The following is a 15,035-nucleotide window of genomic DNA, read 5'->3' on the forward strand; positions in this document are numbered from 1 at the left end:
TGATTTGAAAACAGTGTGCCTATCGGGCCCATTAGTGTTAGCACAAAGAGGGCCGGAGGCTCCTGAGGGGATAGTAAGGTTGGAGTGAGGGGAGGTGGGGCATATGTGGCAGAAAAAAAAACGTCACACCAAGAAGTGTTCCTGTGTTTCCACGGATGAAAGTGCCTTCCCATGAGCTCCTGCACTTGTACCTGGAGATCCTGGTGTCCCTGGTTCAAACCCAGGGTGCATCTTGGGCCAGGTAGGTACCACAAATCACAGAGAAGTCTGCTGATTGGAACATAAGGTTTGAGGTAGGGATGGTGAGGCACCTGTTGGAGAAAAAAAACCTGTGAGTTTGAGTGAGTGTGAGTGTGAGAGAGAGTTAGTGTGAGTGTGAGAGTGTGTGTGAGTGTGAACGAGAGTGTGAAAGACTGTGTTAGTGTCTGTGAGTGAGTGTGACAGTGTGAGTGAGTGTGCAAATGTGAGTGTGCATGTGAGTGTGTGAGGGTGAGTGTAAGTGTGAGTGCATGAGTGTGTTAGTGCAGTTGAGTGTGTGAGTGTGAGTGTGAGCTTGTTAATGAGAATGTCAGTGACTGTGAGCGTGTGTGGGTGTGTGAGTGTGAGTGTTTGTTTTAGTGTTTGTGTGTTTGTGAGTGTGAGTGTGAGTGAGGGAGCATGTGAGTGTGTGAGTGAACATGAGTGTGTGTGTTTGTGAGTGTGAGAGTGAGTGTATGTGACTGAGTGTGAGTGTATGTGAGCATGAGGGTGCTTGTGTGTGAGTGTGTGAGTATGAATGTGTGAGTGTGAGTGTGAGTGATTGAATGTGAGTGAGTGAGTGTGTGAGTGTTTGTGAGCTGGGTTACCTGTGTTATTACAACAAAAAATGCAAACAGGCCTTCAAGAAGCATTCTTTGTCACCCATAGAAGAAACTGCCTTCCCTACAGCCCCTGCACTGGGCTCTGGGGACAGTGGCCTAACCGGCTTGAAACCAGGGTGAGTGTCAGTAACACCGTGGGTGCCCCAAAGAAGGAAGATGGCACCAGGGGAGAAGTTAAGCATTGAGGAATGGGAGCTGCGGTATCTGTGGCAGAAAATGTTAAAGAGAATCACACCACTTAGAAGCATTCCTGGGTCCCATGAGGACAACAGTGACTTAATATCAGACACTGCACTGGACCCTGGGCACCATGACGTCCATGGTTCAAAATGAGGGAGTATCTTGAGTGCTGCAGGGATACTCCAAAATGCACAGAAAGACCCTGAGGGGAAGGTGAGGATGGAAGGCAGACATATGGAGTTCCTGTGGTAGAAAAAGAAAAATACTGATGCCAGCATGGAGCATTCATGGGCTCCCCAGGGACGAAAGTGCCTTCACATCAGCCATAGCACTGTTCTTCGGGCACCCCGTGTTCCCTGCTTTGAATCCAGTGCACCTATTGGGCCCATTAGGGGTACCACAAAGAGGGCCGGTTTCTCCTGAGGGGATAGTGAGGTTGGAGTGAGGGGAGGTGGGGCATATGTGGCAGAAAAAACTAAAAACTGCCACCAAGAATTGTTCCTGGGTCTCCACGGATGACAGTGCCTACCCATGACCCCTGCACTGGTACCTGAAGACCCTGGCATCCCTGGTTCGAACCCAGGGAGTGTCTTGGGCAAGATAGGGTACCCCAAATCACAGACAAAACACCTGATGGGAAGATAATGTTTGGGGGAGGGATGGTGAGGCACCTGTTGGAAAAAAAATAAACTGTGAGTGAGTGTGATTTTGAGTGTGAGTGTGATTACATGAGTGTGTGAGTGAGTGAGCTTTTGTAAGTGTGTGTGAGTGTGTGAGTGATCATGAGTATTAGTGTCTGTGAGTGAGTGTGACAGTGAGAATCAGTAAGTGTATGAGTGAGTGAGCATGAGTGTGTGATGGTGTCAGTGAAAGAGTGAGTGAGTGTGAGTGTGAGTTTGTGAGTGAGAATATGAGTGACTGTGAGTGTGTGTCAGTGAGTGCATGTTTGTGAATGTGTGTGTTTGTGTGCGTTAGGGAGAGTGTGTAAGGGAAAGTGAGTGAGTGTGTGTGTGTGAGCAAGACTGAGAGTGAATGAGAGTGTGAGTGGGAGTGAGTGGGAGTGACCACTAGTGTTAGTATCTGTGAGTATGACAGTGTGAGTGTGTGGGAGTGTGAGTGTGTATGTGAGTGTGTTAGGGTGAGAGTGAGTGAAAGTGTGAGTGAGTGACAGTGTGTGTTTGAGTGGGGTTGATGGTTTGAGTGTGAGTGTGAGTTTGTGAGTGAGAATGTGAGTGAGTGACTATGAGAGAGAGTGTTAGTTTGTGAGTGTGTGTATGTGTGAGTGTGTGTTTGAATGTGAGTGTGCATGAGAGTGTGAGTTTAAGTGTGTGTAAGTGAAAGTGAATGGGAGTGTGTGAGTCTGTGAGTGAGAGTGATTGAGAGTGTGAGTGTGAGTGTAAATGTGAGTGACCATGAGTGTTAGTGTCTGTGAGTGAGAGTGACAGTGTGAGAGTGTGTGTGTGTGTGAGTGTGAGTGTGTGAGAATGTGAGTGAAAATGTGAGTGAGAGTGTGGGTGTGAGTGAGGTTGAGTGTCAGTGTGTGTGTGAGCTTGTGAGAGAATTTGAGTGACTGTGAGAGTGTAAGTGTGCGAGTGTCAGTGAGTGTGTGTGTTAGTGTGGGTGAGTGTGTTTGTGGGGGTCAGTGAGTGTGTGAGGGACAGTGTGAGTGTAAGCATGTGTGAGTGAAGGTGAGTGTGAGTGTGAGTGTCTGTGTGTGAATGAGAGTGAATGAGTGAGAATGAGTGTGAGTGTAAGAGTGTGACTGAGTGAGAGTGTGTGTGGGTGTGTGTGAGTGTGAGGGTGCTTTTGTGTTAGTGTGTGAGTATGAATGTATGAGTGTGAATGTGACTGTGAGTGTGTTTGTGTGAGTGTGAGTGAGTGAATGTTTGAGTGTTTGTGAGCTGGGTTACCTGTGATATTACAACAAAGAATAAAAACAGGCCAGAAGCATTCCTTGTCCCCCACGGAAGAAAGTGCCTTCCCAACAGCCCCTGCACTGGCCCCCGGGGACCATGGCCTAACCAGCTGAAAACCAAGGTGCGTCTCAGTAACACTATGGGTGTCCCAAAGAAGGAAGAAGGCACCAGAGAGGAAGTTAATCATTGAGGAAGGGGAGCTGGTGCACTTGTGGCAGAAAAAATAAAAGAAAATCACACCAATTAGAAGCATTCCTGGGTCCCACACGGGCAACATTCCTTCATATCAGACCCTGCACTGTCCCCTGGGGACTGTGACGTCCCTGGTTCAAAATCAGGGTGTTTCTCTTGCCCTGCCATGGTACTCCAAAATTGACAGGAAGAACCTGAGGGGAAGGTGAGGTTAAAAGGGGGGCATATGGGGTTCCTGTGGCAGAAAAAGAAAAAAATGGAATCCAGTGAGGAGCATTCCTGGGCTGCCCAGGGATGAAAGTGCCTTCCCATCAGCCACAGCATGTTACTATGGGCACTCTGGGTTCCCTGGTTCGAACCCTGTGTGCCTATCGGGTCCACTAGAAGTACCACAAAGAGGGTCAGAGACTCCTGAAGGGATAGTAAGGTTGCAGTGAGGGGAGGTGGGGCACATGTGGCAGAGAAAAAAAAACGTGCCAACAAGAAGTGTTTCTGTGTCTCCACAGACGTAACTGCCATGCCATGAGCTCCTGTGCTGATACCTGAAATCCTGGCATCCCTGGTTCGAACCCAGTGTGCATCTTGGGCCAGGTAGGGTACCAAAAATCACAGAGAAGGCCCTGATGGGAAGATGAAGTTTGAGGGAGGGATGGTGAGGCACCTGATGGAGAAAAAATAAACTGTGAGTGAGTGTGAGTTAGAGTGAGTGTGATTGTATGTCAGTGCATGTCATTGAGGGAGTTTGTGTGTGTAAGTGTGTGAGTGTGATTGTGTGTGTGAGTGTGATTGAGTGTGAGAGAGTATGAGTGACTGTGAGTGTTAGTGTCTGTGAGTGTGATAGTATGAGTGAATATGTGAGTGTGAGTGTGCATGTGAGTATGTGTGTGTGAGAGTGAATTTGAGAGAAAGTGTGAGTGAGTGTGAGTGTGAATGGGGTTAGTGTGTGAGTGTGAGTGTGAGTTTGTGAGTGAGAATATGTGAATGACTGTGAGAGTGTGAGTGTGTGAGTGTGAGTGTGTGTGCATGTGCGTGTGTGAGTGTGAGTGGGTGTGCATGAGGGAGAGTGTGATTGTAAGTGTGTGTAAGTGAAAGTGAATGAGTGTGTGCTTGTGAGTGTGAATGAGAGTGAGTTAGAGTGTGAGAGAGTGTGAGTGTGAGTGACTGTGAGTGAACTTGAATATTAGTGTCTGTGTCTGTGACAGTGTCAATGAATGAGTGTGTGAGTGTGATTGTGCATGTGAGTGTGAATGTGTGAGGGTGAGTGTGAGTGAAAGTGTGAGTGAGAATGTGGGTGTGAGTGGGATTGTGTGTGTTTGTGAGTGAGAATGTGAGCGACTGTGAGCAAGAGTGTGAGTGTGTGAGTGTGAGTGAGTCTGCATGTGTGTGGTTGAGTGTGTTTGTGAGTTTGAGTGAGTGTGCATGAGGGAGAGTGTGAGTGTAAGTTTGTGTGAGTGGCAGTGACTGAGTGTGTGTGTTTGTGTGAGTGAGAGTAAGAGTGTGTGATTGTGTGAGTGAGAGTGTGTGTGAATGTGAGTGTGTGTGAGTGTGAGGGTGCTTGTTTGTGAGTGTGTGAGTATGAATGAGTGTGAGTGTAACTGTGTGACTGATTGTGTGAGTGTGAATGAGTGGGTGTGTGAACGTTTGTGAGTTGGGTTACCTGTGGTATTACAAAAAAATAAAAATGGGCCATCAAGAAGCATTCCTTGTCCCCCACGGAAGAAAGTGCCTTCCCTACAGCCACTGCACTGGGCCCCGGGGACCGTGGCCTAACTGACCCAAAACCAGGGTGCATCTCAGTAACACTATGGGTACCCAAAAGAAGGAAGAAGGCCCCAGAGGGGAAATTAAGTTTTGAGGTAGGGGAGCTGGTGCATTTGTGGCAGAAAAAATAAAAGGAAATTGCATGGCTTACAAGCATTCCTGGGTACCACACGGACAGCAATGCCTTCATATCAGAACATGCACTGGCCCCTCGGGACCATGGCATCCATGGTTTGAAATCAGGGTGTGTCTCAGGCCCTTCAGGGGTACTCCAAAACGGACAGAAAGACCCTGAGGGGAAGATGAGGTTAGAAGAAGGGCATATGGGGTTCCTGTTGCAGAAAAAGAAAAAAATTGACGCTAGGGAGGATAGTTTCTGGGCTCCCCAGGGACAAAAGTGCATTCCCATCAGCCACAGAACAGTTCTACAGGCACCCTGGGTTCCCGGGTTTGAAACCAGTGTGCCTATCAGGCCCATTAGGGGTACCACAAAGAGGGCTGTAGGCTCCTGTAGGGATAGTAAAGTTGGAGTGATGGAGGTGAGGCATATGTGGCAGAAAAAATAAAATGTGTCACTAAGAAGTGTTTCTGGGTCTCCACGGACAAAAGTGCCTTGCCATGAACCACTGTGCTGGTACCTGGAGATCACGACATCCCTCATTCGAACCCAAGGTGTGTCTTTGGTGAGGTAGGGCACCAGAAATCACAGAGAAGGACCCTGATTGGATCAAAAGGTTTGAGGGAGGGATGGTGAGGCACCTGGTGGAGAAAAGAAAAACTGGGAGTGAGTGTGAGTTTGAGTGAGTGCGAGTGTATGTGTGTGAGTTTGTGTGAGTGAGTGTGTGAGTACAAGGGTGTGTGCATGAGTATGAGTTAGTGTCTGTGAGTTAGTGTCTGTGAGTGTGTCTGTGAGACAGGAGAGTTAGTGTCTGTGAGTGTAACAGTGTGAGTGGGCGAGTGTGAGTGTGCGTGTGAGTCTGTGTGTTAGTGAAAGTGTGAGTGGGAGTGTGAGTTTGAGTGAGAATGTGAGTGACTGTGAGAAAAACGTGAGGGTGTGTGAGTGTGTGAATGTGTGTGTGTGTGAGTGTGTGTGCCTGAGGGAGAAGGTGAGTGTGTGAGTGAAAGTGAGTGTGAGTGTGTGTGGTTGTAAGTGTGAGTGAGAGTGAGTGGGTGTGAGTGCAAGGGACTGAGTTAGTGTGAGTGTGAGAGTGTGTGAGTGCGTGTGATTGGGTGTGAGTGTGATGGTGCTTGTGTTTGAGTGTGTGAGTATGAAAGTGTGAGTGTGAGTGACTGTGAGTGTGAGTGAGTGTGTGAGTGTGAGTGAATGTGTGAGTGTTTGTGAGCTGGGTTGCCTGTGGCATTCCAACAAAAATAAAAACTGGCCATCCAGAAACATTCCTTGTCCCCCATGGAAGTAAGTGAATTTCTGACAGCCCATGCACTGGGCCCCAGGGACAGTGGCCTCTTCAGCTAGAAACCAGGGTGCATCTTGGTAACACTATGGGTGCCCCAAAGAAGTAAGAAGGCACAAGAGGGAATTTAAGCTTTGAGGAATGGGAGCTGGTGTACTTGTGGCAGAAATAATAAAAGAAAATCACACCACATAGAAGCATTTCTGGGTCCTAGATGGACAATAGTACCTTCATATCAGAGCCTGAACTGGCCCCTGGGGACCGTGGCATCCATGCGTCGAAATCAGGGAGTGTTTCAGGCCCTGTAGGGATACTCCAAAACGGACAGAAAAAACCTGAGGGGAAGGAGAGTTTAGAAGGAGGGCATATAGGGCTCCTGTGGCAGAAAAAGAAAAAAATTGATGCCAATGAGGAGAGTTCCTTGTCTCCCCAGGGAGGAAAGTGCCTTCTTCCCAAGAGCCACAGCACTGTTCTGCAGGCACCTTGGGTTTCCTGGTTGGATCCCAGTGTGCCTTTCGGGCCCATTAGGGGTACCACAAAGAGGGCAAGAGGCTTCTGAGGGGATAGTAAGGTTGGAGTGAGGGGAGGTGGGGCATATGTGGCAGAAAAAAATAAAACATGCCACCAAGAAGTGTTCCTGGGTGTCCATGGAAGAAAGTGCCTTCCCATGAGACCCTGCACTGGTAGCTGAAAATCCAGGCATCCCTGGTTCAAACCCAGGGTGGGTCTCAGGCCAGGTAGGGTACCACAAATCACAGAGAAGGCCCCTGATGGGAAGATAAGGTTTTGGGAAGGGATGGTGAGGCACCTGTTGGAGAAAAAATAACTTTGAGCTTGTGTGAGAGTGAGTGTGTCTGTGTGTATGTCAGTGTGTGTGACTCAGTGAGTTTGTGTGTGTCAGTGTATGTGTGTGTGTGAGAGAGAATGTGAGTGACCATGAGTGTGTCTGTAAATGAGTGTGACAGTTTGAGTGAGTGTGAGAGTGTGAGTGTGCTTGTGAATGTGTGTGAGGGTGAGTGTGAGTGAAAGAGTGAGTGAGTGAGAGTGTGTGAGTGGGGTTGAGTGTGTGAATGAGTGTTAGTGTGAGTTTGTGAGTGAGAATGTGAGTGATTGTGAGTGAGAGTGTGAGTGTGCAAGTGTGAGTGTGTGTGAGTGCACATGTGTGTGAGTGTGTGTGAGTGTGAGTGAGTGTGCATGAGGGAGAGTTTGAGTGTTAATGTTTTAAATGAAAGTGAGTGATTGTGTGTGAGTGTGAGAGTGAGGGCATGTGCGTGTGAGTGACCATAAGTGTTAGTGTCTGTGAGTGAGTGTGACAGTGTGAGTGAGTGTGCAAGTGAGTGTGCATGTGACTGAGTGTGAGTGTGTGAGGGTGAGTGTGAGTGAAAGTATGAGTGAGAGTGTGGGTGTGAGTGGGATTGAGTGTGTCAGTGTGAGTGAGGTTGTGATTGTGCGTGTGGGTGTGTTTTTGAGTGTGAGTGTGAGTGTGACTGAGTGTGACTGTAAGTATGTGAGTGAAAGTGAGTGTGAGTGTGTGTGTTTGTGAGTGTGAGTGAGTGTGTGAGTTGAGAGTATATGAATTATAGTGAGTGCGTGTGAGTGTGTGTGTGAGGTTACTTGTATGTGAGTTTCACTGTGTGAGTGTGTGAGTGACTGTCAGTGTGAGTGATTGAGTGTGAGTGAGTGTGTGAGTGTTTATGAGCTGGGTTACCTGTGGTATTACAACAAAAAATACAAATGGGCCGTTAAGAAGCATTCCTTGTCCCCCACAGAACAAAGTGCCTTCCTGTCAGCCTCTGAACCAGGCCCCCAGGACCGTGGCCTAACCAGCTCGAAATGAGGGTGCATCTCAGTAACACTATGGGTGCCCCAAAGAAGGAAGAAGGCACCAGAGGATAGGTTAAGCTTTGAGGAAGGGGAGCTGGTGCACTTGTGGCAGAAAAAAATAAAAGAAAATTGCACCGCTTGAAGCATTCCTGGGTCCCACATGGACAACAGTGCCTTCATGTCAGACCCTGCACTGGCCCCTGGGGACCGTGGTGTCCATGGTTCGAAATCAGGGTGCATCTTGAGCCATGCAAGGGTACTCCAAAACGGAAAGAAAGACCCTGACGGGAAGGTGAGTTTAGAAGGAGGGCATATGGGGCTCCCGTGGCAGAAAAAGAAAAAAATGGATGCCAATGAGGAGAGTTAAAGTCCTCCCCAGGGATGAAAGTGCCTTCTCATCAGCCACAACACTGTTCTGCAGGCACCCTGGGTTCCCTGATTCAAACCCAGTGTGTCTATCAGGCCTGTTAGGGGTACCACAAAGAGGGCCGGAGACTCCTGAGGGGATAGTAAGGTTGGAGTGAAGGGAGGTGGGGCATATGTGGCAGAAAAGGTAAAACGTGGCACCAGGAAGTGTTCCTGGGTCTCCACAGATGAAAGTGCCTTCCCATGAGCCCCTGCACTGACTGGTACTTGGATATCCCGGCGTCCCTGGTTTGGACACAGGGTGCGCCTCGGGCCAGGTATGGTACCACAAATCACAGAGAAGTCCCCTCATTGGAACATGAGGTTTGAGGGAGGGATGGTGAGGTACCTGTTGTAGAAAAAAAAACTGAGTGAGTGTGTTTGAGTTAGTTTGAGTGTGAGTGTGTGAGGGAGTGAGTTTGTGTGAGTGAGTGAGTTACTGTGAGTGTGTGAGTCTGAGTGTGAGTGCTTGTGAATGACCATGTGAGTGTCTCTGAGTGATTGTGACAGTGTGAGTGAGTGTGCAACTGAGAGTGTGCATGTGCATGTGAGCATGTGAGGGTGAGTGTGAGTGAAACAGTCAGTGAGAGTGTATTAGTGGGGTTGAGTGTGTGAGTGAGTGCGAGAGTCAGTTTGTGAATGAGAATGTGAGTGACTGTGAGCGAGAGTGTGAGTGTGTGAGTGTGAGTGATTGAGTGTGAGTTTTAGTGTGGGTGTGTGTATGTTTGTGAATGTGAATGAGTGTGTGTGAGGAAGAGTGTGTGTGAGTTAAAGTGAATGTGAGTGTGTGTGTCTGTGAGTGTGAGAGTGACTGAGAGTGAGAGTGTGACAGTGAGTGTGAGTGACAGTGAGTGTGAGTGAGTGTGTGTGTGGAGTGTGAGGGTGCATATGTGTGACTGTGTGAGTATGAATGTATGAGTGTGTGTGACTGAATGTGAGTGATTGTGTGAGTGTGAGTGAGTGAGTGTGTAAGAGTTTGTGAGCTGGGTTACCAGTGGTATTACAACAAAAAATAAAAATGGGCCATTGAGAAGCATTCCTTGTCTCCCATGGAAGAAATTACCTTCCCGACAGCCCCTACATGGGGCCCTGGGAAACGTGGCCAAACTGGCTTGAAACCAGGTTGCATCTCGATAACACTATGGGTGCCCCAAAGAAGGAAGGCACCAGAGGGGAAGTGAAGCTATGAGGAATGGGAGCTGGTGCTCCTGTGGCAGAAAAAATAAAAGAAATCACACTGCTTATTAGCATTCCTGAGTCCCACACGGACAACAGTGCCTTCATATCAGACCCTGCACTGGCCCTGGGGGACCGTGGCATCCATGGATCAAAATCAGGGTGCATCTCGGGCCCTGCAGGGGTACTCCAAAACGGACAGAAAGACCCTGAGGGGAAAGTGAGGTTAGAAGGATGGCGTATGGGGATCCTGTTTCTGAAAAAGATAAAAATAGATGCCAGCAAGGAGTGTTGCTGCACTCCCCAGGGTTGAAAATGGCTTCCCATTAGTCACAGCACTGTTCTTCAGGCACCCTGGGTTCCCTGGTTTGAACCCAGTGTGCCTATCAGGCCCGTTAGGGGTACCACAAAGAGGGCCGGAGGCTCCTGAGGGGATAGTAAGGTTGGAGTGAGGGGAATTGTGGCATATGTGGCAGAAAAAAATAGAATGTGCCATCAAGAAGTGTTCCTGGGTCTCCACAGAAGAAAGTGCCTTCCCATGAGCCCCTGCGCTGGTACCTGAAGAACCTGGCATCCCTGGTTCCAACCCCAGGTGCCTCTCGGGCCAGGTAGGGAACCACAAATCAGAGAAGGTTCATGATGGGAAGATAATGTTTGAGGGAGGGATGGTGAGGCACCTGTGAAGATAATGATATTCCAATAAATTTCATTTTTATCATGACATAAGACAACTGGTATAGGCAACATGATTGAAAAAACTCAGTACATTTATTTGACCTTGGCCTAAGAATATAGATAAACAAACTAAGAGTTGATAATCTCAAAATAAAGCTACACATTTACAGTCAGTTGATTTTACATAAGGTTAACAAAAGAACAAAGTGGGAAAAGAATAGTCTTTTCAACAAACGGTAGTGGGACAACTGGGTATCCATATGCAAAAAATAAATAAACTTGGACCAAATATCTTATTTAAAAATTAACTCACAATAAAACTGCTAATGGTAACAGCTAAAACTATAAAACTTTCAGAAGAAAACACTGGCAGAAATCTTTGTGATTGCATTTGGGAGTGTTTTCTTAGCTATGACTCCAAAGGTCAAATGTATTCAATGGACTTCAATATTGAAAAGTGCTGTGCCTGAGAAGACAGTATCAAGAAGTGAAAAGGCAAGACACTAACTAGAAGAAAGTATTTGAAAAGCATATATCTGATAAGCAACTTACATATACAGGATATGTAAAGAAACTTTGCAATTCATTGTAACAAGATAACTCAATTTAAAAATGGGCAAATATTCTGAATGGATGTATCTACAAAGAAGATATAAAGATGGATAATGAGCACATTGATAGATGCTATATGTAATTAGTCATTAGGAAAATGTGAATCAAAACCACATGTGGTATCACTTCACACCACAGGATAAAAATCTTTGCTCAATACAAAAGAGAAAGTAAGTGTTGGGGAAAATGTAAAGAAATTAAAACCCTTATCCCATGCTGCTCATAGTCACACTCACAGTCACACTCACACTGTCACACTCACAGACAGTAACACTCACGGTCACTCAAACTCACACTCTAACTCACACTCACTCACTTTGTCTTACACACACTTGCACTCACACTCTCCATCTCACACACAAACTCACACTCACACATACTCACACACACACACAATCACGCTCTTGCTTACAGTAACTCACATTCTCACAGATTCACACTCACACATTGACACAATCCCACTCACACTCGCACTCTCACTCACACTTTCATTCACACTCACCCTCACATGCTCACAATCACTCACACACACATGCACACTCGCACATTCAACACACTGTCACACTCACGGACATTCACACTCACACCTACAAACACTCTCACACTCACACTCTCACAGAAGCTCACTCTCGCACACGCATAATCACACACAATCACACTCATTCACTATCACTTACACACACACTCACACTCTCCCTCACACACACACTCTCACACACACGTACACTCAAACACAATAACTCACACTCACACACACCATCAGTCACTCACATTCTCACCAACTCACACTGACACATTAAACCCCACTGAAACCCACACTCTCACACTTTCATAGCCACCTCACACACTCACACTCAAATGCACACTCACACTCGCACACTCACACTGTCACACTGACTCACTGACACTAACTCACACACACTCAGTCACACTTACACACACTTTCATTCACTCACTATCAGTCTCAGAAACATACACATACATTCACTTATACACACCCTCTCCCTCACGCACACAAACTCACACTGACACACACATTCACAAACACACACAGTCCCACACACATCAACTCAACCACACTCACACATTCACCCTCTCGCTCACACTCACTCACATTCTCACAATCTCACACTCACACTCACATCTTTACTCACACTCACCCTCACACACTCACACTCACTCGCACACTTACTCTCACTGTCACACTCACAGACACTAACACTCATGGTCACTAACACTCACACTCACATTCACACACACTCACACTCACATACTCAAACTCACTCACTCACACACACTTACATACTCACATTCACACTCACTCAGATTCACACTGACTCACAGTTTATTCTTTCTCCAACAGGTGCCTCACCATCCCTCCCTTAAACATTATTTTCCCATCAGGGGCCTTGTCTGTGATTTAGGGTACTCTCTCTGGCCCAAGACACACCCTGCGTTCGAACCAGGGACACGAGGGTGTTCAGGTACCAGCACAGGGGCTCACGGGGAGGCACTTACATCCGTGCAGACCCAGGAACACTTCTTGGTGGCACGTTTTATTTTTTTCGGCCACATATGCCCCACCTCCCCTCACACCAACCTTACTATCCCCTCAGCGGCCTCAAGCCGTCTTTGTCGTACCCCTAACGGATCCATTAGGCTTACTGGGTTTGAGCCAGGGAACCCAGGGTGTGCAAAGAACAGTGCTGTGGCTGATGGGAAGGCACTTTCATCCCTTAGGAGCCCATTAATGCACCTTGCTGGCATCAACATTTTTCTTTTTCTACCACAGGAGCTCCATTCACCCTCCTTGCAACTTCACCTTCCCCTCAGGGTCTCTCTGTCCGTTTTGGAGTACCACTGCAGGGACCGAGACCCTCCCTGATTTTGAACCATGGACACCACAGTCCCCAAGGGCCAGTTCAGGGTCTGATATGAAGGCACTGTTGTCCGCATGGGACCCAGAATCGCTTCTAATTGGTGCAATTTTCTTTCATTTTTTCTGCCACAAGTGAACCACCTCCCTTTCCTCAAAGCTTACCTTCCCCTCTGGTGCTTTCTTCCTTCTTTGGGGCACTCATAGTGTTACCGAGATGCACCCTGGTATCGAGAGTGTTAGGCCACCATCCCCGGGACCCAGTGCAGGGGCTATCGGGAAGGCACTTTCTTCTGTGGGGGACAAGGAATGCTTCTCAACAGCCCATTATTATTTTTGTTGTAATACCACATGTAACCCAGCTCACAAACACTCACATACTCAGTCATTCACACTCACACAATCACTCACTCTCACAGTCACTCACACTCACACATGCATTCTCACACACTCACACAAAAGCACCCTCACACTTGCACACACTCACACACATACTCACTCTCACTCACACTCACTCTCACTCTCACACTCACACTTTCACTCACATCCCCTCACACACACTCGGTTCCACTCACACACACTGACACTCAGACTCTTCCTCATGCACATTCACTCACACTTACGAATACACACGCACACTCACACTCACACTCACAGTGACTCTCTCAGTCTCACTCTCAGACACACTCACACTCACTTTCACTAAACCCACATTCTCCCTCACACACCCAAACTCACACTCACACACACATTCACACACATGCACACCCCCACACACATGCACTCACTCTCATACATTCACACTCTGGTTCATAGTCACTCACTCACATTCTCACTCACAAACTCTCACTCACACTCACTCACACTTTCAGTGACACCCTCACACATTCATATTCATTCACTCACACACTTACTGATTCTCACTGTCACAATTACTCACAGACACTAACACTCATGGTCACTCACACACACACACTCACACTCACAGTCACACACTTACACAAAGTCACTCACTCAGACACTCACATTTTCACATTCACACTCAATCAAACTAACACGCACTCACAGTTTACTTTTTCTCTAAAAGGTGTCTCACCATCCCTCCCTCAATCATTATCTTCCTATCAGGGGCCTTGTCTGTGATTTGGAGTACCCTACCTGGCCTGAGAAGGACACTGGGTTCAACCCAGGGACGCCAGGGTCTTCAGGCAGCAGTTCAGGGTCTCATAGGAAGGCACTCTCATCCGTAGAGACTGAGGAACACTTCTTGGTGGCACGCTTTATTTTTTTCTGCCACATATGCCCCACCTCTCCTCACTCTAACCTTACTGTACACTCAGGAGTCTACTGCCCTCTTTGTGGTTCCCTTAATGGGCCTGATAGGCACACTGGGTTTGAGCCAGGGAACCCAGGGTACATGAAGAACAGTACTGTGGCTGATGGGAAGGCACTTTCTTCGATGGGGAGACAATTAATGCTCCTCACTGGCATGCATTTTTTTCTTTTTCTGCCACAGGAGGCCCATATGCCCTCCTTCTAAGCTCACCTTCCCCTCAGGGTCTTTCTGTCCGTTTTGGAGTACCCCTGCAGGGCCCGAGATGCACCCTGATTTTGAACCATGGATGCCATGGTCCCCAGGGGCCAGTGCAGGGTCTGATATGAAGGCACTGTTTTCCATGTTGGACCCAGGAACGCTTCTAAGTGGTGCAATTTTCTTTTATTTTTTCTGCCACAAGTGCACCAGCTCCCATTCCTCAAAGCTTAACTTCCCCTCTGGTGCTTTCTTCCTTCTTTGGGGCAGCCATAGCATTACCGAGATGCACCCTGGTTTGGATCCGGATAGGTTATTGTCCCTGGGGCCCAGTGAAGGGTCTGTTGGGAAGGCACTTTCTTCCGAGGGGGGCAAGGAATGCTTCTTGATGGTGCGTTTTCTTTAGTTGTAATATCACAGGCAACCCAACTCACACTCACTCTCACTCAGTCACTCACACTTACACAATCACACACATTCACAGTCACTCACGCTCGTACACATTCATACTCACACACTCACACACAAGCACCTTCACACTCACACACACTCTCGCTCACACACACTCTCACACTCACACCCTCAATCACTCTCACTCACACAGACACACACACT

Source organism: Macaca mulatta, chromosome 10 (assembly GCF_049350105.2).
Source record: "Macaca mulatta isolate MMU2019108-1 chromosome 10, T2T-MMU8v2.0, whole genome shotgun sequence".
In the NCBI taxonomy this organism is placed as follows: Eukaryota; Metazoa; Chordata; class Mammalia; order Primates; family Cercopithecidae; genus Macaca; species Macaca mulatta.